The following is a 25,604-nucleotide window of genomic DNA, read 5'->3' as shown; positions in this document are numbered from 1 at the left end:
GGTCTTTCCACTATTTTCAAGACACTCAAGATTGATTTACACAGTAGACCTTCCCTTGATCCTCACCTTTGGCAGTGTGCATGGAGAGCCTTAAGCCAGTCAAAAGAAAAGCAGAGTAGTCAACATTTCTGCCAGTTGTGATCCAAGATTGAAAGGCCCTGAGCTAGTTCAGTGTACAAGAGAATTAGAACAAAATCAGACTTGTGACTAATTAGGGTTGGAGTTGGCCAGTGGGGGAACTATGAGGACTAAAGGTTTCCAGTCCAGAAGCATTATGGATGAACAGAATGGTAGGAAATGGGAGATTCCAGAAGAGGAGATTTACCTAAGAGGTTCATTTCTGTTTAACTTGGTTTTCAGTGTAATTCATTTCTACATAAAATAACAACAACAAAAAATATGTAATGTAAACAGCTATACACACTCAGTAAACTGCCTCAGCACTGCATGGATGAAATTCTGTGAAAATCGAGATTCCATTTCTACCTCTCTTGGAGACTTGGTAGGGTTGTAGCCTACCCACCTGAGATCTGGTAAATGACATTAACAGCGGGCAAATGATTCCAGTTGCTTAAAACAGAATGGGTCCAAATTAATTTTAAAATAAACTTGATTATCAAACTTGACAATGTTTATGAAATTTCCTAAAATTTATGAAAACATTTACACCCAAAATAGCCTTTAATAAGCACGTGTTTTGCAAATATTGAATCGAATTTGTGCTCTTTCATAGCTGTTCCTTTAAAACTGCTAATGATTTAAATGCATTTGAGATGATGGATTCATCTAGATCCTAAAGAAAGCTCTGAGGAAATGAAGGACAGGAAACCATTCACAAGAGCATGGATATTGCAAAGTGTTGTGCCTAACTTGCCACTAACACCCTAAGTTATCTTGAGGAGTTGTCTTCCCTTTTGAAAAAAGCAGAAACTCAGCTTTTCAAATATGTATGTAGTGCTACTTGACCAATGTAGAATTTCAAGTACCTAAATGTTATTAGCTATCTCCAGGCACCCTGCTTATTTTTCACAGTTGAGCATCTATTTAGGGAAAATATACAAGCAACCATTGGAAAATGTCTATTCTTTTGAAGAGAGCCAAATATTGGTTCCAGGACTATATTTTTTTCTTATTGTGAAAGATGATTTTAAAATATCTTAAGAAAAAGTTTTTTTTTTTTTTCAAGGTTTTCTTCTCTCTTCCTCCACCCTACTTTCCTGAACAGAAAGAAATGCAAAGAAGCCTACTTTTTGAAATTGCATTTAATACAAGAAACAAGAAACTTATTTTACTGGCCTGGTTTTTGGTTATTTCTGTCACAGAGGTAGTCTCAGTTCAGCATAAAAAAGCCAGTTTGATTGCTTGTCAGTATAATCATAGTGGTTTTATTGTTGTGTGATCACCCAATATATTTATGGCTTTAAGTTAACACATTATGAATTATTATTTTATTGTTAAATGTATCATATTCATATCATGTTCATCATATTCATTTATTAGGCACCTATGTTAGCAAGACCTTAACTCCCAGTTGAGACAATTAGAGACAGAGAAAGGAAAGAAAAAAGTTCCAGCATCTTATGGAACCAAGAGATTGAAAGAGAAATGTGTTATCATAGTCACATTAACAACTGATTCAATGGCTTTATAGTCAGGAGGGGTAGAGGGAGGAACAGCACCTTTGTAGCAATTTCTAAGCTTTATCTTTAACATTAACAAATAAGTGGGCTGCTGCTGCTGCTAAGTCGTTTCAGTCGTGTCGGACTCTGTGCGACCCCATCGACGGCAGTCCACCAGGCTCCCTCGTCCCTGGGATTCTCCAGGCAAGAACACTGGAGTGGGTTGCCATTTCCTTCTCCAATGCATGAAAGTGAAAAGTGAAAGTGAAGTTGTTCAGTCGTGTTCAACTCCTAGCGACCCTATGGACTGCACCCTACCAGGCTCCTCTGTCCATGGGATTTGCCAGGCAAGAATACTGGAGTGGGTTGTCATACATTAATAAATAAGTGGGCAGATCTGCTAAAATTTTCATGCACAAATGTATATATGCAGAATACTTCAGCGTTTCATTTATCTTTATACTGAGGACATCAGAGTAACAAGTAGGATGTTTTGTTTTGTTTTGTTTTTATTTTAAATTGCATTAGAGCTATCAATTAGCTACAATGTGAAATTAGTTAAGAGATGTAACAGTATCTTATACCCTAAGAGATAAAAGTCGTCCCTGTCACTGCAGCTTCTGGAAAGCTGAGCCTTGATCTGTGCTTTTGTCTTGAAATCTTAGAGCATCTATCACTTTTAGGGTTACAAAATTATGTGTTCTCTCTACTTAACATAAGCAGTGTAAATTATATTATTGTATATACCCACCACTTCATGGGAAATAGATGGGGAAACAGTGGAAACAGTGTCAGACTTTATTTTTATGGGCTCCAAAATCACTACAGATGGTGACTGCAGCCATGAAATTAAAAGACGCTTACTCCTTGGAAGGAAAGTTATGACCAACCTAGATAGCATATTCAAAAGCAGAGGCATTATTTTGCCAACAAAGGTTCGTCTAGTCAAGGCTATGGTTTTTCCTGTGGTCATGTATGGATGTGAGAGTTGGACTGTGAAGAAGGCTGAGCGCCGAAGAATTGATGCTTTTGAACTATGGTGTTGGAGAAGACTCTTGAGAGTCCCTTGGACTGCAAGGAGATCCAACCAGTCCATTCTAAAGGCGATCAGCCCTGGGATTTCTTTGGAAGGAATGATGCTAAAGCTGAAACTCCAGTACTTTGGCCACCTCATGCGAAGAGTTGACTCATTGGAAAAGACTCTGATGCTGGGAGGGATTGGGGGCAGGAGGAGAAGGGGATAACAGAGGATGAGATGGCTGGATGGCATCACTGACTCGATGGACGTGGGTCTGGGTGAATTCCGGGAGTTGGTGATGGACAGGGAGGACTGGCGTGCTGTGATTCATGGGGTCGCAAAGAGTTGGACAGGACTGAGCTACTGATCTGATCAGATCTGATCTGATCTGATAATCCCATAATCTATGATTTGAAGTGAAAACAAGCAAAACAAGCAAGTGATCCTCACACACTGCTCATAGTTCTCCACATGCCATATTGTTTTTACTTCCATGACTGCTTATGCTATTCTGTCTCTTTTTCCTTCAGTTAATCCCAGCTGACTTCATCAACTTCAGTTCATATATTACCTACGTCAGGAAGCCTACTCTTCTCACCCTCACCTCCACCTTACCAGGTAATCTGTTTCTCCTTTAAAACCTATTAATATCCTCATCATTCATTACATTTGTCAATGGTTTTATCGATCTCTGTTAATTTTTGTCTGTCTTTCCCTTGCTTGTTGAGTTCCTTGGAAGTCGGGGTGTGTGTTACTCATCCCTGGATCTAAAACACCCAGACCAGTGGCTGACATATAAAAGGTGATGAGCAAGTGTTAAAAGGATGAATGAACAAACAGCAAGATTTCTCCCCTCATATCCTACTCTAAGGGAATTTATAAAACAAAGGCAGTGGTCATACAAAGATATTTGACTGGCATATAGTTTTCAGCTACCATAATTTCTCTTCATAGTGATAATCTTCCCTTTCCAAGGCAATCACTTCAGGACACCCTCCATAATTAAAGAAAGAATCAAAGACATTTAGACATAAATACTATCTCCTCACCCATGCTACAGACTTGAGTAGTAAAGGGGCTTCCTCAAGACTGCTCCAATGCTGAGTGACAAGACCAGGACTAGGTTCTATGCTGAGGCTACTGTATTTCCATTCAGGCCATATAGCCTCTCCAGATTACAGCAAATCCCCTCACAAGTGACAACTATAACTATCCCCACCCGAACCTGAAAATGAAGTTCATCAAAAGAAAAATATTGTTCAATTTTTATAAATATGATATATGAGGACTTGTAAGCAACCAAAGACAGCAAGGAGATCAAACTAGTCAATCCTAAAGGATATCAGTCCTGAATACTCATTGGAAGGACTGATGCTGAAGCTGAAACTCCAATACTTTGGCCATCTGATGCAAAGAATTGATTCACTGGAAAAGACCCTGATGCTGGGGAAGATTGAAAGGCAGGAGGAGAAGGGGACAACAGAGGACGAGATGGTTGGATGGCATCACTGACTCAATGGACATGGGTTTTGGTGGACTACGGGAGTTAGTGATGGACAGGGAGGCCTGGCATGCTGCGGTTCATGGGGTCTCAAAGAGTCGGACATGACTGAGCGACTGAACTGAACTGAACTGAACTGAAAAAACAGGGCTTTCCAGGTAGCGCAGGGGTAAAGAATCCACTTGCCAATGCAGGAAACACAAGTTTGATCCCTGGATCGGGGAGATCCCCTGCAGTACAATATGGCAACCCACTTCAGTATTCTTGCCTGGGAAATCCCATGGACAGAGGAGCCTGATGGGCTACCATCCACAGGGCCGCAAACAGTCAGATATGACTTAGCAACTAAACAACAACAACTTTGGGCCAAAGGAAAAGGATACATTTGGATACAAAAGGATACATAAGGCTACAAGGAAAAATGGAAACAGGACTCTGATGATATGAGAGTTCCTCATGGTTCCTCTCTGGATATACTTCTCTCTAAAAAACAGCCTCTGTTGTTTCTCTCCTACAAGGTGGATCATGAGGGCTCATAGTTTCTGGGTTTACATCTCCTTCATTAAAGGCATCAAGAAGTTTGAGACTAAAATTTTGTAGGCACAACTCCTAATTTCTCATGGTGGCCGGAAGGGGGGCGGGGGATGGTGGTGGTCTAAGTTTGGGGAAGGAACTCATTCCTGCATCAATCAACTGTGGCAAGAAAAGTGAGACCACAAACATTGGTAAACTGGTTGGAGGCATATACAAAAGAGTGTCCAGAAATTTGAGTACTTGGCAGACAAAACAACAGGTTAAACCATAGCTTCTTTTAATTCTTTAGTGTTTATATTTCCATCAGAAAAAAAGAGAAGAGGAAGGAGGTAGAACTCAAAAGCATGTCAAATTGTGAATGAAATGAGCATGTTATTCTGCTTTGTTATAAATATAAATGTGTTCTGTTCTATGAAATTATTATATTCCTGAAGGGCAGAGTATGAATACATCTCTCTGTGTGTGAATAAACCCACTCTTTATGTGTAATAAAAGAGTTATGCAAAAGAACTTCATGGTATATACGCAAAGAAATTCACTGGGGTGTTTGTATATGAATGTGTATACTTTTAAGGAAATTATTTTCTAACGTGAATAACATCCAGTTGAGTGTTGTTATGTCTCGTTTTTTTTTTTAAATATAAATTTATTTTAATAGGAGGCTAATTACTTTACAATATTGTATTGGTTTTGCCATACATCAACATGAATGCGCCATGGGTGTACACATGTTCCCCATCCTGAACCCCCCCCTCCCACCTCCCTCCTCATACCATCCTCTGGGTCATCCCAGCGCACCAGCCCCGAGCATCCTGTATCATGCATTGAACCTGGACTGGCAATTCTTTTCACATATGATATTACACATGTTTCAATGCCATTCTCCCTAATCATCCCACCCTCGCCCTCTCCCACAGAGTCCATAAGACTGTTCTATATATCTGTGTCTCTTTTGCTGTCTTGCATACAGGGTTATCGTTGCCATCTTTCTAAATTCCATATATATGTGTTAGTATACTGTATTGGTATTTTTCTTTCTGGCTTACTTCACTCTGTATAATAGGCTCCAGCTTCATCCACCTCATTAGAACTGATTCAAATGTATTTTTTTAATGCCTGAGTAATACTCTATTGTGTATATGTACCACAGCTTTCTTATCCATTCATCTGCTGATGGACATCTAGGTTGCTTCCAGGTCCTGGCTATTATAAACAGTGCTGCGATGAACATTGGGGTACACATGTCTCTTTCCCTTCTGGTTTCCTCAGTGTGTATGCCCAGCAGTGGGATTGCTGGGTCGTATGGCAGTTCTATTTCCAGTTTTTTAAGGAATCTCCACACTGTTCTCCATAGTGGCTGTACTAGTTTACATTCCCACCAACAGTGTAAGAGGGTTCCCTTTTCTCCACACCCTCTCCAGCATTTATTGCTTGTAGACTTTTGGATAGCCACCATTCTGACTGGCATGAAATGGTACCTCATTGTGGTTTTGATTTGCACTTCTCTGATAATGAGTGATGTTGAGCATCTTTTCATGTGTTTATTAGCCATCTGTATGTCTTCTTTGGAGAAATGTCTGTTTAGTTCTTTGGCCCATTTTTTGATTGGGTCGTTTCTTTTCCTGGAATTGAGCTGCAGGAGTTGCTATATATTTTTGAGATTAATTCTTTGTCAGTTGCTTCATTTGCTATTATTTTCTCCCATTCTGAAGGCTGTCTTTTCACGTTGTTTATAGTTTCCTTTATTGTGCAGAAGATTTTAATTTTAATTAGGTCCCATTTGTTTATTTTTGCTTTTATTTCCAATATTCTGGGAGGTGGGTCATAGAGGATCCTGCTGTGATTTATGTCTGACAGTGTTTTGCCTATATTCTCCTCTAGGAGTTTTATAGTTTCTGGTCTTACGTTGAGATCTTCAATCCATTTTGAGTTTATTTTTGTGTATGGTGTTAGGAAGTGTTCTAGTTTCATTCTTTTACAAGTGTTTGACCAGTTTTCCTAGCACCACTTGTTAAAGAGATTGTCTTTTCTCCATTGTATATTCTTGCCTTCTTTGTCAATGATAAGGTGTCCATAGGTGTGTGGGTTTATCTCTGGGCTTTCTATTTGGTTCCATTGATCTATATTTCTGTCTTTGTGCCAGTGCCATACTGTCTTGATGACATTGGCTTTGTAGTAGAGCCTGAAGTCAGGAAGGTTGATTCCTCCAATTCCATTCTTCTTTCTCAAGATTGCTTTGGCTATTCAAGGTTTTTGGTATTTCCACACAAATTGTGAAATTATTTGTTCTAGCTCTGTGAAAAATGCTGTTGGTGCTTGATAGGAATTGCATTGAATCTATAGATTGCTTTGGGTAGTATACTCATTTTCACTATATTCATTCTTCTGATCCATAAACACAGTATATTTCTCCATCTATTAGTGTCCTCTTTTTATAGTTTTTATAAAAAACTATAAGTAACTATAGTTATTAGTGTCCTGGTGTTTTATAGTTTTCTATATATAGGTCCAGGAGAAGGCAATGGCACCCCACTCCAGTACTCTTGCCTGGAAAATCCCATGGACGGAGGAGCCTGGTAGGCTGCAGTCCATGGGGTCGCTAGAGTCAGACACGACTGAGCGACTTCATTTTCACTTTTCACTTTCCTGCATTGGAGAAGGAAATGGCAACCTACTCCAGTGTTCTTGCCTCGAGAATCCTAGGGACGGGGAAACCTGGTGGGCTGCCATCTATGGGGTCGCACAGAGTTGGACATGACTGCAGCGACTTAGCAGCAGCAGTAGCAGCATATATAGGTCCAACCAGTCCATTCTAAAGGAGATCAGTCCTGGGTGTTCATTGGAGGGACTGATGCTGAAGCTGAAACTCCAATATTTTGGCCACCTCACGCAAAGAGTTAACTCATTGGAAAAGACCCTGATGCTGGGAGGGACTGGGGGCACGAGGAGAAGGGGACGGCAGAGGATGAGATGGCTGGATGGCATCACTGACTTGATGGACATGGGACTGAGTGAACTCTGGGAGTTGGTGATGGACAGGGAGGCCTGGAATGCTGTGATTCACGGGGTCGCAAAGAGTCAGACACAACTGAGCGACTGATCTGAACTGATACACAGGTCTTTTGTTTCTTTAGGTAGATATATTCTTAAGTATTTTATTCTTTTTGTTGCAATGGTGAATGGAATTGTTTCCTTCTCTTTCTATTTTCTCATTATTAGTGTATAGGAATGCAAGGGATTTCTGTGTGTTGATTTTACATCCTGCAACTTTACTATATTCATTGATTAGCTCTAGTAATTTTCTGGTGGAGTCTTTAGGGTTTTCTATGTAGAGGATCATGTCATCTGCAAACTGAGTTTTACTTCTTTTCCAATTTGGATTCCTTTTATTTATTTTTCTGCTCTGATTGCTGTGGCCAAAACTTCCAAAACTATGTTGAGTAGTAGTGGTGAGAGTGGGCACCTTTGTCTTGTTCCTGACTTTAGGGGAAACGCTTTCAATTTTTCACCATTGAGGATAATGTTTGCTGTGGGTTTGTCATATATAGCTTTTATTATGTTGAGGTATGTTTCTTCTATTCCTGCTTTCTGGAGAGTATTTATCATAAATGACGTTGAATTTTGTCAAAGGCTTTCTCGGCATCTATTGAGATAATCATATGGCTTTTATTTTTCAATTTGTTTTAATGTGGTGTATTATATTGATTGATTTGCTGATATTGAAGAATCTTTGCATCCCTGGGATGAAGTCCACTTGGTCCTTATGTAAGAACTTTTAAATGTGTTGTTGGATTCTGATTGCTAGAATTTTGATAAGGATTTTTGCATCTATGTTCAGTGATATCGGCCTGTAGTTTTCTTTTTCTGTGGCATCTTTATCAGGTTTTGGTATTAGGGTGATGGTGGCCTCATAGAATGAGTTTGGAAGTTTACCTTCCTCTGCAATTTTCTGGAAGAGTTTGAGTAGGATAGGTGTTAGCTCTTCTCTAAATTTTTGGTAGAATTCAGCTGTGAAGCCGTCTGGACCTGGGCTTTTGTTTGCTGGAAGATTTCTGATTACAGTTTCAATTTCCATGGTTGTGATGGGTCTGTTAAGATTTTCTATTTCTTCCTGGTTCAATTTTGGAAAGTTGTAGTTTTCTAAGAATTTGTCCATTTCTTCCAAGTTGTCCATTTTATTGGCATATAATTGCTGATAGTAGTCTCTTATGATACAGCCAGTTGGGATAAATCATCTACATATGGTCCCAAAACTTTATGCTCTCGAACTTTATGAGACTGTCTACTCCCTTTGGGGTCTAAAAGATCCTGGACTTTCTCATTATAAATTTCCATATAGGATACTTCCACTTTAAAGGTCTGTGACTCATTCTGCTCCAGAGAGATCCTTAGAAATAAAGCAGAGCCTTGGGATGAGGCCTTGCTGCTGAGGATTGCCCATCATGGAGAAGGATTTTCCTGAGCCTGTCTGTCCATATGCAAAAATGCAAGCACTATACCCCTGAAAGGCTTTCTCAAGAATTCCTTCCCCAAGGCACTTGAAAACTACTTCTTGACCAGCATATTTTGTAGTGTTAGATTCATCCATGGACCAAAAGCAATAATCAAATTCAAATACCTTGGGAGGTTTCCTTTCTCCTGTTTGGTGTTAGAAGAAGGAGGGTGCAGAACCTTTTGATTCCCTTCCATCTCCACCACCCACTTGGTGTTGAGTTCCAGTTCTCGTCGGTTCAGGGGCCAGACCCGGACGGCGCCCACTCGGCCCCCAGGTGGCCCCTTCACGCGCGCCCTTGGAGCGCGGTCGCAGCTGCTCCGCCTGAGCTCTGCGGCGCGAAGGCCAACCCGGGTGAGCACGAGGCGGGGGAGGGCCGGGCCCAGGGAGTGGGGGGCGCGCGGGGCGGGGCGCGGTGGCGAGGAGTGGGTCAGGTGTGGTGGCGGCTGCGGGCGGGGAGGAAGCCGTGCCGCACGGGCCCAGGCGCGGCTCTAGCCTCCCCGGCCCAGCCGAGAGAGCGCACAGCACCGCTGCCTCTCGCGGCTGGCCCGGGGCGGGCCGCGCCGCCATCTTCCCCGCCTCGCGGCGCCCCTATGTCTGGTTTTTTATATATCAGCTTCATTTAGAAAAGATTATCCAGTTTTTATAGAATTAAAATTACTTGTGGTCACAGTTTTAAACAGGATTGAAGTTATAATAGCACATCTCCCAATCTTCCAGACCTAATAACGTCCCTGACATCCAGAGACCATTGGGAGACTACTAATCAAAACAGTACATTTGCTAAATTTTTGCTTTTGCTAAATCGGAAACACATTTTAAGCCTTGGTCTACAACACTTTAAAAAGGTAGAAAAAAGGATATTTAAATGCATTTGTAGATGAGATGGCAAAAACAAATTATGTGGTTGATTACATTTTCTTTTCAGGTTCTTACTCAGATTTCTATGGCCCTTGAACAAAAGTAGAATCACAGAAAATACTGGTCTTTCTAAACATAACCAGAACCTGCAAATTAAAGAGACAAAAGCCCAAATAGTCATACCAAGTACTAACAGTGTACACTGAAGATGCTGCTAAGTCACTTCAGTCGTGTCCGACCCTGTGCGATCCCAGAGACGTCAGCCCACGAGGCTCCCCCGTCCCTGGGATTCTCCAGGCAAGAACACTGGAGTGGGTTGCCATTTCCTTCTCCAATGCAGGAAAGTGAGAAGTGAAAGTGAAGTCGCTCAGTCGTGTCCGACTCTTAGCGACCCCATGGACTGCAGCCCACCAGGCTCCTTCGTCCATGGGATTTTCCAGGCAAGAGTACTGGAGTGGGTTGCCATTGCCTTCTCCAACACTGAAGATAGAATAAAAATACATCTCTTTATCTTCTAGTAAAGCACAGTGAAAGTAAGTTGGAGTTATGGGGTGTAGAGGTCCCTGCTTGTTTTTTAAGCAGATATTTAATCAAGACCTTGGGAATTTATCTAGATTTTTAAACTTTGCTGTGTAACTTCCATAAGGCATAAAAAGATCTCTTTAGACACAAAGCAAGGATTATGTATGTGTCTTTTCAAGGCCTAAGCTTTAAAGATAGCCCGCAAAAACAAGAAGGCAGTATAAATGACTATAATGAGGGGATAAAAGGAAATCAAGACGATCTTAAGAATTGTTTCTCACCCTGTCCCACAGCTCAAGATAATTACTGATCAACCAGAAAAGTTTTTTCCAAATCGTGTTCTGAAAAACACCACTGTGTTTCTTGTTTGGGATGGCGAGAGTAAGTGTGGGAAATGCTGCTTGACCTATCAATTAGAAGTGTGTCAAAATCTCCAGCTGTAATAAAGTAGTCATCTATTTCTTTTTTCAGTTCTGTCCATTTTTGGTTTGTGTATTGTGATTCTCCCTTTTTAGGTATAAACACATTCAAGTTTGTTACATCTTCTTAAAAGAACTAAACTCTCTATTCACTACCTTTCTTGATCTTTGATATGTTTCCTTGTAATGAACATAACGAATGTTTCCTTGTACTGCTTAATGTGAAATTAACAGAGCTACTCCTACTTTCCATTGATTAAAATATGTTTAATGTTACTTTCTGGTAGGGAGTATTTAGTTGGGTTATGATTTTTTGTCCACTGTGCTAATTTTTGTCTTTTAATTGGTGTTATCAAATTTAATTTAACTACTGATATGTTAATATATGCTATTTATTTATCATTTTCCGGTTTATCTACATTATTTTCTTATCTCTATGTTCTTTTTTTCTGCCATCCTATGGGTTGTATTAACATTTCTTAGGAATTTCATTTTGATTTATCTAAGTTGTTTTGAGGGTATCATTTTGTATAGCATTTCATGGTTGATGCCCAAATTACAGTACATATATGTAACATCACAACTTCTGGTGGCGCTATCATTTCACCAGTTTTAGTAAAGGATAGAAACCTTATATTCCTTTATGTCCCTTTAATCTCTAGTTTGTAATATTTCTTAAGTATTTATTCTATATACTTTTAGAAACATATCAGACTTTGCTATATTTTTTTCTTCAGCAATGAAATTATTTAGAAAACCAAAGAGTAGAAGAAAAACCTATTGCATTTACCTACTTATTTACTTAGGCTTCTCTGTTGGCTCACCGGTAGAGTCTGCCTGCCAATGCAGGAGATGCTGGTTTGATTCCTGGGTCAGGAAGATCTTCTGGAGAAGGAAATGACAGCCCATTCCAGTATTCTTGCCTGGGAAATCCAATGGACAGAGGAGCCTGGAGGGCTACAGCCTATGGGGGTCTCAAAGAGTCAGCCATGTGGCAGCAACTAAACAACAGCAACAACATATTTGCTTACCATGTTTTTTTTTTTTTTTTTTTCCCCGTTGTTTCAAGCTTCCTTCCTTTATTGCTTCCTTTTAATTTAGAAAATTTCCTATAGTCATTCTGTTAAACTAAGTCAGCTGGTGACAAATTCTCTTAGTTTTCATTTATCTGAGAATGTTTTATCTTCACTTTATTCCTCAAGGAAATGATCACTGGGCAAAGGATTCTGGGTTGACAATTCTTTTCTTACAGTATTTGAAAATGTCATGCCATTTCTTTCTGTTTCCTGATGAGATATCTGTTCTCATTTGAATTATTTTTCCATTAAAGTATCATTATTCTGTGACAGCTTTCAAAAATCTCTTCTGTTGTCTGAAATTTAATTATGATACGTCTTAACATAGATTTCGATGATTTTTATGTACCCTATTTTAGACTAGATTTATGTCTTATCCTATATTTGGGAATTTTTTAGCCACATTTCTTTGAGAGCTTTCTTAAATTCTCACCTTGTTTCTCCTTTTCTTTCAGGACTCCAATGACACAAATGTTAGATCTTTTGCTATAGTTTCACAAGTGTCAGGGGCTGTGCTCATTTTTGTCAGTCTATTGTCTCCCTGCTGTTCAGCTTAGGGAATTTCTATTGCTCTATCTTCTATTTTACTGATTCTTTCCTCTGTTTCATCCAGTCTTCAGTCAAGCACATCCACTGAGGTTTTTCATTTGTTATTGTATTTTTCAGTTTTAAAATTTCTGCTTGGTGTTTCTTTATATTTCATATTTCTTTGCTAAGAATTTCTGTTTGTTTTCTGAGCAATTCCAGTGTTTTTTTTTTTTTTTTAATGTTCACTACTATTCATTGAAAAAGTTTTATCAGAGCTGCTTCAAAATCTTTGTAAGATAATCTAACATCTCTGTCATCTCAGTGTTGGCATTATTGATGGTTTTTCATTAAGCTTGAGATATTCCTGTCTCTAGATGTAGAAAGTGCTTTTCTTAATAATCTGAACCTTTTTATATTATGAGACTCTGGATTTTATTTAAACCTTCAGCTGACTTTCTCTGACACTGCTTCTGCTAGGGAGAAGGGGTTGTTTTTTCGTTACTGTCAGGTGAAGGTAGAAATATGACACCGCAGAGGGGTAGCCTGGTTGCCACTGACTGATGGTCAAAGTCCTGACCTTCCACTAGGCTTCCCCTGATACCACTGTGGTGGGGCGATGCAGGGTGCCTTTAAACTACCAGGTGGGTGTGGTTATCCATTGACAGCAGGGCTGGAGGAAGGGACCGCTTTACTGGCCAGTGGGGATGAAATTCCTGGTTCCCTGCTTGGCCTTCTCTAACACCACACCAGTGTCAGTATGAGATTACTTCATTATACCCACCCGTGGATGGAAATCTAGGCTCTCTACCTGGCCTTTGTTAGTATGGTTGAGATTGGGGCTATAGCTTTTCCTGTGGTGTTTCACTGGAATGAAGTGATTATTATATAAAAGCTACCTACCTATTCACTAGGTTGTCCTTTTCCTAATCCTTTGGCTTGAATGCATGGACCTAATTGGTGTTTTACTCTTTTGTTTTTTGTCTATGCGTGCGTGCATGCTACATTGCTTCAGTCACGTCGGACTTTTTGAGATCCTATGGACAGGCTCCTCTGTCCATGGGATTCTCCAGGCAAGAATACTGAAGTGGGTTGGCATTTCCTCCTCCAAGGGATCTTCCTGATCCAGGGATCAAACCCTCATCTGACAACTCCTGCACTGGCAGACCGATTCTTTACCACTATGGTCACCTAGGAAGCCCCTGTTTTGCCTATACCCATTAACATTTCTGGGTTGTTGACCTTTTCCACTTCAAGTCTGAGATGTGTGAAGCAAACATATAATCCAGGGAACTCATAACTATGTCATTCCTAGGTTCCTGAGTCCTCATAGCCTAATTTGTTCTATCTACCTTTCAGAATGTTACATTTTTTCCTGTGACTAGGGTTTTTAGTTGTACTTACCAGGAAGAATAAGTAGAAATATATGTAATCCATTTTCCTGAAAGTAAACACTTCAACATCTGTTTTTTTAATGGTTATATTATGAATGCAAATTTCCTAGAATACAGATACTTTTAATTTTACCATTCTCACCAAAGCATTCTTTTGAAGAAAAAAATAGAAAACTGAAAACTGTCAAACCTTAGCTCTCCATAGTTTACTCTACAACATTCTTTATTATCAGTTCAGTAGTGTTCATCTAAATTTATGCAGACTATAAAGAAAGCTGAGTGCTGAAGAATTGATGCTTTTGAACTGTGGTGTTGGAGAAGACTCTTGAGAGTTCCTTGGACAGCAAGGAGATCAAATCAGTCAATCTTAAAGGAAATCAGTCCTGAATATTCAATGGAAAGACTGATGCTGAAGCTGAAACTCCAATACTTTGGCGACCTGATGCAAAGAACTAACTCATTGGAAAAGACCCTGATGCTGGGAAAGATTGAACGAGGGAGGAGAAGGTGATGACAGAGGATGAGATGGTTGTATGGCATCACCGACTCGATGGACATGAGTTTCAGCAAGCTCCAGGAGTTGGTGATGGACAGGGAGGCCTGGCATGCTATAGTCCATGGTGTCGCAAAGAGTCGGACATGACTGAGCAAGTGAACTGAAGTGAACTGAACTGAATTAAAGTACTTTATCCACCCTATGAAATAGTTATAAAAATAAGTAACATAATTATCCTAATTTTTAAAATAAAATTTTGTATTAGAATCATGGAAAAATAAGTGCTCTTCAACATATCTCCTGTTTTATTATAGTTCACTTTCTCATTTCACAACTTATTATAATACCGGCTAGTAAGTTGTGATACAGGCTAGACACGGCAAGCTCTCATATTTCAATAAAAAATCAGTTCATAGACTTATTAACTCAACTTGATCCTTTTTAAGTCAGAATTTGTATTATAAGTCCACAATGGTCAGAGTATGGTTATTGGTTACTGGTTTTCTGCTTCATTTTCTTGAATAAAATCATGTTATAACTGCAAACCAGTGGAAATGGAGGTGATACCTAATGGGCAAATGAATCCTTGTCTACTCTTCCTATTTCGGCTTTTCACTCATACTCTTTTCATCACCTTTGTCAGATCAAATTTGTACAATCCATTTAATAGATTTACTTTCGATTCTTCCTTTAGAAGACTGTCTTTCACCTTTCTTAATATGTCCATTCTATTCATTCTCTTGAAGTTTAAAATCTGGTTGCATGTTATTCAATTACTAAGTTACTTAATTTATATGTAACATGCCTACAGTCCAACTGCTTACTTCTCTATTAAAATTTTATGCTTCTCTCTCAAAGTCTCAGTATGATGTAAATAGAAAATACATTTTAAGCATTTTACACAGTCTAGCGAGGACGGCCACTCCATAAATGGTAGTTTCAGAAAGACTATAGTATCTACAGTGGGGCGGTCCTGTTCTAGGAAAACATCAGTGAACAACATTCCTGGCTCTTATATTCTGATGAGGATAGACAGAAAATAAGCAAATAAATATGTAAATATGTCAGGTGATGATAACTGCAGTAGTAAAAATAAGAGTGTAATGAAGCAAGAAGCCTGATGTTGAGGGTGGGTGGCATGCTACTATCTTTCATAGAGTGGTCAGGGAAGACATCTCTGGTAAAGTATGGTTTTAGTATAGACCTGAAGGAACTAAGCACAAGTCATTCAATCCTGTCTGACTCTTTGTGACCCCATGGACTATACAGTCCATGGAGTTCTCCAGGTCAGAATACAGGATTGGATAGCTTTTTCCCTTCTCCAGCAGATCTTCTCAACCCAGGAATCAAACTGGGGTCTCCTGCATTGCAGGCAGATTCTTTACCAACTGAGCTATCAGGGAAGGAATGAGATAAATTATACAGATATATGGGGCAAAATATTCCAGACAGAGAAAATGAATTCTGAGGCCCAAAGCTAGAATTCTTCTTGACCTATTAGAGAAGCAGCACAGAGGTACGTACAACTGGAACAGAGTCAGTGAAGTTAAAAGCAAGAGGATATGAGGACAAACAGGTCATTTCAATTTCCAGAAACATTAAATCTTCCAAGACTGAATGACAGAGAAATAGACAATCTGAACAAAGTAATTACTAGTAGTAAAATGTAATTAATGATAAAAAAATTCCCAGCAAACAAAAGTCCATAACTGGACAACATCACTGGGGAATTCTACCAAACATATAAAGAAGAGCTAACACCTATTCTTCTCAAGCTATTTCAGAAAAGTGAAGAGAAGAGAACACTCCCAAAGTCATTCTACAAGGCCACAATTACCTTGACACCAAAACCAGATAAAGAACCTTAAAACAAAAGAAAATTACAGGCCAATATATCTGAGGAATACACATGGAAAAATCCTTAACAAAATATTAGCATTCCTAATTCAACAATATACAAAAAGCATCATACACCATGATCAAGTGGTTTTTCCCAGGGAGGTAAGAATAGCTAATATCCATTCATCAATCTCTGTCAGATAACACATTAACAAAGGGAAGGGTAAAAATCACATAATAATCTCAATAGACACAGAAAACAGAATTTTACAAAATTTAATATCCATTCATAATAAAAACTCTCATCAAAATTGGTATACAGTGAGCGTATCTCAACATGTAATGGCCATTTATGACAAACCCACAAGTAATATCATACTCAACAGTGAAAAGCTTAAAGTTTTTCCTCTAAAATCAGAAATAAGGCAAGGATGTCCATTATCACCACTTCTATTTAATATAGTATTGAAAATCTTAGTCATAGCAATCAGACAAGAAAAGGAAATAAAATGCATACAAAGTGGAAAGGAAGAAGCAAAATGATCAGCATTTCTAAATGAAGTGATACTATATAAAGAAGACACAAAAGTCTCCACCAAAAGACTAATTAATGAAATCATTAAATTGCAGAATACAAAATTAATATACAAAATTTGTGCTTTTCTGTATACTAATAATGAACTATCCGAAGGAGAAAAAGTAAGAAAATACTCCACTTTAAAATCACATGAAAAGAGTTAAATACCTAGGAATAAACAACCAAGTTTAAAGGCGTATATTCTGGAAACTATAATACATAGGTAAAAGCAATTGGAAGAAATGGAAACACACACTGTATTCATGTGTTGGAAGAATTAACATTATTAAAACATCTATATTACCCAAAATGCAAATTTAATGCAATCCCTATCAAAATACTCATGATATTTTTCACAAAACTAGAACAAATTATCCTAAACTTTATATAACCAAAAAGACCCAAATAGCTAAAGCAATATTGAGAAAAATGAGCAAAAATGGACATATCATGCCCCAGTACTACAAAGCTACAGTATTTGAAACTGGCACAAAAAACACACACAGAACACTGAAAAAGAATACAGAGATGAGAAATAAACTCACATACTTATGTTCAATTAATCTCCAGTAAAGGAGGTAAGAATACACAATGGGTAAAAGATAAAACTTCAATAAATGGTGCTAGAAAGACTGAACAGCTACATGTGAAAGAATGAAGTTAGAATATTTCTCTTACACCGTATACAAAAATAAGCTCAAAATAAATTACCTAAATGTAAGAGCTGAAACCATAAAATTCCTGGAAGACAGTACCAACAGAACTCTCTCTGACATAAATTGTAGCAATATTTTTTATTCTTCTGTACCCTAAGGCAAAAGAAACAAAAGCAAAAATAAATAAATGGGACCTATTTAAACTTAAAAGCTTTTTCACAGCAAAGGCAACTATCAACAAAACAAAAAGACAATCTACTAAAATGGGAGAAAATATTTCTAAATGATATGTCTGATAAGGGCACCCAACATAGAAGCATCTCAATCAGATCAGATCAGTCGCTCAGTCGTGTCCAAGTCTTTGCGACCCCATGAATCTCAATACATAAGGAGAAAAACTTTATATAACCGAAAAAGGGAAAATTGACAGTAAGACATTAATAGAGGAGGAATTTGATACCCCACTCGTACCAGTGGACAGAATATATAGACATAAAATAAATGAGGAAACACAGTTTTAAATGACAAAATTAATCAGAGAGGCTTAATTGATACTTATAGGACATTCCATCAGAAAGCAGCAGAATACACTTTCTTCTCAAGTGCACACGGAATATTCTCCAGGATAGATCACATCTTAGGACACAAATCAAACCATGGTAAATATAAGAAAACTGAAATCATATCAAGTAGCATTTCTGACCACAACATTGTAAGATTAGAAATGTTAATATATGGCAAAAACCATCATAAGATTGTAGAGTAATTATTCTCCAATTAAAATTAATTAAAATAAATAAAAAAGAAAGAATTATGGGGGAAAAAACTGTAAAAAACACAAGCACATGGAGGCTAAACAATATGCTACTAAATAACAAAGAGACCACTGAAGAAATCAAAGGGAACCAAAATGTAGAAACAAATGGCAATGAAAGCACAATTACCCAAAACCTATGGGATGCAGCAAAAGCAGTCCTAAGAGGGAAAGTCATAGCAATTCAACCCTACCTCAAGAAACAAGAAAAACTCAAACAAACAACCTAAACCTTATACCTAAAGCAACCAGAGAAAGGAAAACAAGCAAAATCCAAAGTTAGTAGGAGAGAAATTATAATGAAATAGAATTTTTAAAAAATAGCAAAATCAATAAAACTATAAAAGCTAGTTCTTTGAGAACATAACAAAATTGACAAACCTTTAGCCAGACTCATCAAGAAAAAAGGATAGCACTCAAAATAATGAAAGGAGAAATGAAAAAGAAGAATTACAACCAACACCACAGAAATATAAAGGATCATAAGCATCTACTACAAGCAAGTACATGTCAATAAATGAACAACTTGGAAGAAATGGACAAATTCTTATTTAAAAAGGTACAACCTTCAAAGACTGAACCAAGAAGAAATAGTAAATATAAACAGATCAATTACAAGTAATGAAATTGAAACTGAGATGGAAAATCTTCCAACAAACAAAAGCCCAAGACCAAGTGACTTCATAGGCAAATTCTATCAAGCATTTAGAGAAGAATTAGCAACTATTCTTTTCAAATTCATCCAAAAATTTGCAGAGGAAGGAACACTCCCAAGTTCATTCTATTAGGCCACCATCACCCTGGTACCAAAACCAGATGAAGAGCTAAAAGAAAAAATTTAAAGACTAATATCACTGATAAATATAGATGCAAATATCCTCAACAAAATACTAGTAAACATGATCAAACAAAACATTAAAAGAAAAAAAAAAAAAAAGAATCATACATCATGTTCAAGTGGGATTTATCTCAGGGCTGAAAGGATTTTTCAATATCCACAAATCAGCTAGTGTGATTATCACATCAATAAATTGAAGAATAAAAACCACATGATCATCTCAATAGATACAGAAAAAAATCCAGACAAAATTCAAAAACCCATATATGATAAAAAAAAAAAAGAACTCTTTAAAGTGGGCATAGAGGGAAACTAACTTGACATAATAAAGGCCATATATGACAAATTCACAGATAACATCATTCTCGGTGGTGAAAAAAATGAAAGCATTTCCTTTAAGATTAGCAAGACAAGGATGCTGACTCTTTACCACTTTTAATTCAATATACTTTTGGAAGTTCTAGACATGGCAAACAGAGAAGAAAAAGAAATCAAATTCAAGTTGTAAAATAAGAAGTAAAAATATCACTGTTTGTAGATGACATGATACTATACACTGAAAATCCTAAAGATGATACCAGAAAACTATTAGAGCAAATCAACTAATATGGCAAAGTTACAGGATACCAAATTAATACACAGAAATATCTCACATTCTTATTCACTAATAATGAAAGATCAGGAAGAGAAATTAAGGAAACAATTACATTTACCATCACATCAAAAAGAACAAAATAACTAGGAATATACCTACCCAAGAAGACAAAAGACCTGTACTCAGAAAACTACAAGGTGCTATTGAAAGAAATGAAAGATGACACAAACGGATGAAGAGACATACCATGTTCTTGGATTGGCAGAATCACGACTGTCAAAATGACTACACTACCCAAAACAATCTACAGATTCAATGCAATAGCTATCAAATTACCAAAGGCATCTTTCACAGAGTTAGAACAAAAAAATTTACAATCTGTACGGAACTACAAAGGATCCCAAATAACCAAAGGAATCTTGAGAAAGAAAAATGCAGGGGGAGAATTCAGGCTCCCTAACTTAAGACTGTATGACAAAGCTGTAGTAATCAAAACAGTTTGGTACCAGCACAAGAAAAGAGAAATATAGATTAACATAACAGGACAGAAAGTTCAGAGATAAAACCATGCACCTAAGGCCACCTAATCTATGGCAAAGGAGGCAAAAATATACAATGGAGAAAAATATAGTCTCTTTAGTAAGTGGTGCTGGGAAAACTGGACAGTTACATGTAAACAAATGAAATTAGAATACTCTCTAACAACATACATAATAATAAGCTCAAAATGGATTAAAGACCTAAAGGTAAGATTGAAAACTATAAAACTCTTAGAGGAAAACACAGGCAGAACACTCTGTGAAATAAATTCCAGGACATCTTTTTGGATTTACCTCCTAGAGTAATTAAAATAAAAACAAAAGTAAACAGATGGGACCTAATTAAACTTAAAAGCTTTTGCACAGCAAAAGTAACCATAAAAAAAAAAAGATAATCTTAGAATGGGAGAAAATATTTGTAAATTAAGTGACTGACAGGGGATTCATCTCAAAATATACAAACAGCTCATGCAGCTCAATTAAAAAAAAAAAAGAGTGGAAGTCCTAAAGAGATATTTTTCCAAAGAAGACATGCAGATGGCTAAAAAGCATATGAACATTACTCCACATCACTAATTACTAGATAAATGTAAATCAAAGCTAAAAATGAGGTATCACCTCACACCATTCAGGATAGCCGTCAGTAAAAAGCCTACAAAAAATAAATTCTGAAGAGGATCTGAAGAAAAGGGAACTCTCCTACATTGCTGGTGCAAATGTAAACTGGAACAACCACTTTGGAGAACTGTATGGAAGTTCCTTAAGCAACTAAAAAAAGAAGTATGATATGATCCAGCAATCCCAGTCCTGGGCCTATATTTGGACAGAACCATAATTTGAAAAGACACATGCACCCCAGTGTTCACTGCAACACTATTTGCAATAGCTAAGACATGGCAGCAACCTAAAGGTCCGTTGACAGAGGAGTGGATAAAGAAGATGTGGCACAAATATACAGTGGGGTATTACTCAGCCATCAGAAAGGAATGAATTAATGCCATTTGCAGCAACACTGATGGACCTAGAGATTGTCATACTGAGTGAAATAAGTGAAACAGAGAAAGGCAAATATCATATGATATCACTTATGTGCAGAATCTTTAAAAAATGGTACAAATGAACATATTTACAAAATAGAAATAGAGTCATAGATCCAGCAAACTAACTTATGATTACTAGGGGCAGATGGAAGCTTGGGGAGGGATAAACTGGGAAATTGGGACTGACATACACATACTACTATATATAAAGTAGATGATTAATAAGGACTTAGTGTATAACACAGGGAACTCTAACCAATACTCTATAATGTTATATATGGGAAAAGAATCTAAAAAAGAATGGATATATGTGTATCTATAACTGATTCACTTTACTGTACATCTGAAACTAATACAACATTGCAACTCTACTCCAATAAAAATTTTTTTAAAAATTTAGTTCCTCCTTGTCACACTTCAAGTGCTTAATATCCTCATGTGGCTACTGGAACTGCAGACACTGAACATTTACATCACTACAGAAAGTCTAATGGACAGCACTGGTCCAGATATTAAAGTATTATAAGAACAATTATCTGAATATGTACGTGTTTTCACAGGCTAAACCTTATTAATGAGATTATGCATGTGAAAGTAAACAGCACAGTATCTAATACAATATAAAGCCATATGACAACAACAAAAATGTGTTGGTATCTCTTCCACTAAAGTTGGAAGTAATGCTTCCATGTAGTAAGAGTAAGAAAAAAAGCAAGGGAATTCAAAGAATTGTTCCAAACTGAAAATAAAAGAAGTTCAAATCAATTTATAGCAGAAGAAACTTAAAGATTACTTAAAAAGTGGAATAGTAAGGATAAAAACTTTCTAAACAAGATACAAAATCAAGAAGCTATAAAATAAATGACTGGAAGATGTGAATTTTTAAAATTAAAAAATTCTATACAAAAAAAGGAAAGACATATAAACAAAATAATAAAAAGGACAATTGTGAAGTTTTGCAATCAATTTGAAAAGAATGTATTTCTTCTATGTTTTCTTCTCAGAACTCATCATCTTGACATTACATTTTATATTTATTAACACTAGATTTGTGGGTGTTTGTCTTCAACCCCAAGTAAAATATTACATCCATGCAGATAAGCCTGTGATCTGCCTTGTTCATGATTGTACCTACAGTGCCTCAAGTAGTTTTGGCATATGATAAGAATTCAATAAAGGGTGATGAATGAATGGATGAATATAAATTTAAAACTTCGAGACAATAACAGTGATGAGCAACTGAACAGCAAAGCAGGCAGAAATATAAATAAGATATTCACTAAAAATTAAATGGAAATAGTCCATATTAAATAAATAATCTCACTCATATATAAATAAATTATAGAGCATATCCATAAAATTTATACTCAGTATATTGGCAAAATGGAAAAAATCTTTTATAATGTACCATTTTGAGGAAAGGATAGGGAACTAGAACTTTTAGGCATTAATTAGAGTTCAGTCCCTCTGTACAATAATTTTGTAAAATTTGTAAATTTTAGCTATCTATATAGCTGTCACAGTGACAGACTTTACTTTCTTGAGCTTCAAAATCACTGTGGACTGTGACTGCAGCCATGAAATTAAAAGCTGCTTGCTCCTTGGAAGAAAAGTTATGACAAACCTAGACAACACATGAAAAAGCAGTAGTACACATTAAAAAGCCAGCAAAGTGTCATCACTTTGATGACAAAGGTACTTATGGTTAAAACTATGGTTTTTCTGGTAGTCATGTATGGATGTGAGAGCTTGACAACAAGGAAGGCTGAGCGCTAAAGAACTGATGCTTTTGAACTGCAGTGCTGGATAAGACTCTTGAGAGTCCCTTGGACAGCAAGGAGATCAAACCAGTCAAACCTAAAGGAAATCAATCCTGAATATTCATTGGAAGAACTGATGCTGAAGCTGAAGCTCTAATACTTTGGCCACCTGATGCAAAGCACTGACTCACTGGAAAAGACCATCATGTTAGGAAAGATTGAGGGCAGGAGGAGAAGGGGGCGACAGAGGATGAGATGATTGGATGACATCATCAACTCAATGGACATGAATTTGAGCAACTCTGGGAGATAGTGAAGCACAGGGAAGTCTGGTGTGCTGCAGTTCATGGGGTTGCAAAGAGTTGGACATGACTAACAAAGGTTCATCTAACCAACAAAGGTTCGTCTAGTCGAGGCTATGGTTTTTCCTGTGGTCATGTATGGATGTGAGAGTTGGACTGTGAAGAAGGCTGAGTGCTGAAGAATTGATGCTTTTGAACTGTGGTGTTGGAGAAGACTTTTGAGAGTCCCTTGGACTGCAAGGAGATCCAACCAGTTCATTCTGAAGGAGATTAGCCCTGGGATTTCTTTGGAAGGAATGATGCTAAAGCTGAAACTCCAGTACTTTGGCCACCTGATACGAAGAGTTGACTCATTGGAAAAGACTCTGATGCTGGGAGGGATTGGGGGCAGGAGGAGAAGGGGACGACAGAGGATGAGATGGCTGGATGGCATCACTGACTTGATGGAGGTGAGTCTGAGTGAACTCTGGGAGTTGGTGATGGACAGGGAGGCCTGGCGTGCTGCAATTCATGGGGTCGCAAAGAGTCGGACGTGACTGAGTGACTGATCTGATCTGATCTGATCTGAACACAATAACAGGCTTCCCTGGTGGCTCAGAGGTTAAAGCGTCTGCCTGCAATGCAGGAGACCTGGGTTCAATCCCTGGGTCGGGAAGATCCCCTGGAGAAGGAAATGGTAACCCACTCCAGTATTCTTGCCTGGAGAATCCCATGGACAGAGGAGCTTGGTGGGCTACAGTCCACGGGGTCGCAAAGAGTTGGATATGACTCATTTCAGCATTGTTTGCAATGACCCTCCCTCAGATAAAGTGTCAATACAATCTGATATTCTGGTGTTTTGAGCAAGTGAGTCCAGTTTCCTGAGTATCAACCTCACTCTTAAAAAGAAGCTTAGTACTGAGGATAACAGAATCACATAAAGTGTTTTGTCTTAACAAGGGATTCTGAATTTGCATTAAAATATAATTACTACCAAAAAAAAAAAAATAGTACCCAATTCTAATTCATGAAGGGGTTCTCCCTCCTACTCCTCAATCTGTCTCCAGCAAAGTGTCACAGGAATTCATTAAGACAAATTCTCTTAGCACCTCCTGGGCACTGCAAGAGAATAACACAAGAGAAGCATGACTTCTACCTAGAAGTTTCCTGCCTAGTCAGGGAAGGCAGCTGCATAAAGGGAAGAAAGTTGGACCCTTGTTACCTAGTGCCTTTATTCCAATACCAAGACTGAAAATCCTGAAGATTTCACACAACTCATAGACCTCCATTAGGAGCTTAGTCTCCTACCTCAGCCTTTCTCACTGGTTGTTGTCGTTGTTCAGTCGCTAAGTCATGTCTGACTCTGCAACCCCGTGGACTGCAGCATGCCAGGCCTCCCTGTCCTTCACCATCTCCGGAAGTTTGCCCAAGTTTGTCCACTGAATCGGTGATGCTATCCAGCCATCTCATCCTCTGCCTCCCTCTTCTCCTTCTGCCTTCAGTCTTTCCCAGTATCAGGATCTTTTCCAATGAGTTGGTACTCATGGGTACTCAGTAATTTATTTTCCACTCATTCACTTATTACATGTTATGTAATAATGGGGACACTGGCACACTGGAGAGAAAAGGCAAAAAAAAGTACTATGCTCATTTTCACTGAATGGCAGCTGAGGCAAGGAAACAGATGTGGTTAGTGCTAGGACAGACCTAAGAACAGCCCTCCGAGGAGCTGGTACATACCGTACCTACCACAGGGTGAGAGAGAAGGAAAGAGACGGGACAGCAGGAACTGGCACTCATAGGTAGCTTCCTGTCCTGTTCTTTATGGTGCCTACTCCAATCTTTCACTACCGGCTCAAATTTCTCAACTGCTATGAGGCTGCTCAAAATGAGTGAAAAATGGAGAAGCTTAAGTTAACTAAAACTTACAGCCCTGCTTTACTGAGGTATAATTTATACACACCAAAACACATCTATTTCAAGTATAAAATTTGATAAGTTCTGACAGATGTCGCTATACTTCAGTTAAGACACAGAACATTTTCATCATCATAATAACTGAAATACCCTCATGATCACTTTTGGGCAAGACAATCCCTTCTCCAGATAGAGGAAAGTTGGACTCTCATTTCTATCACCATGGTTTATTGCCTATCCCAGAACTCCAAAACACAAAATTGTACAGTATGCACTTACTTGTGCCTGGCT

The 25,604-nt window shown here is 38.0% G+C and overlaps 1 protein-coding gene across 8 annotated transcripts in view; it reads right to left on the bottom strand.

Annotated features, from left to right (window-relative positions):
* The window catches only part of RGS7 (regulator of G protein signaling 7), a 487,100-nt gene that overhangs the window by 122,092 nt on the left and 339,404 nt on the right, over positions 1-25,604 (bottom strand). The window lies entirely within an intron of this gene.

This window comes from Bos indicus, chromosome 16, assembly GCF_029378745.1.
Source record: "Bos indicus isolate NIAB-ARS_2022 breed Sahiwal x Tharparkar chromosome 16, NIAB-ARS_B.indTharparkar_mat_pri_1.0, whole genome shotgun sequence".
NCBI classification, from domain to species: domain Eukaryota; kingdom Metazoa; phylum Chordata; class Mammalia; order Artiodactyla; family Bovidae; genus Bos; species Bos indicus.
Note: the sequence above shows the minus strand (reverse complement) of the source record. Positions and strands in the feature narration are given on the sequence as shown.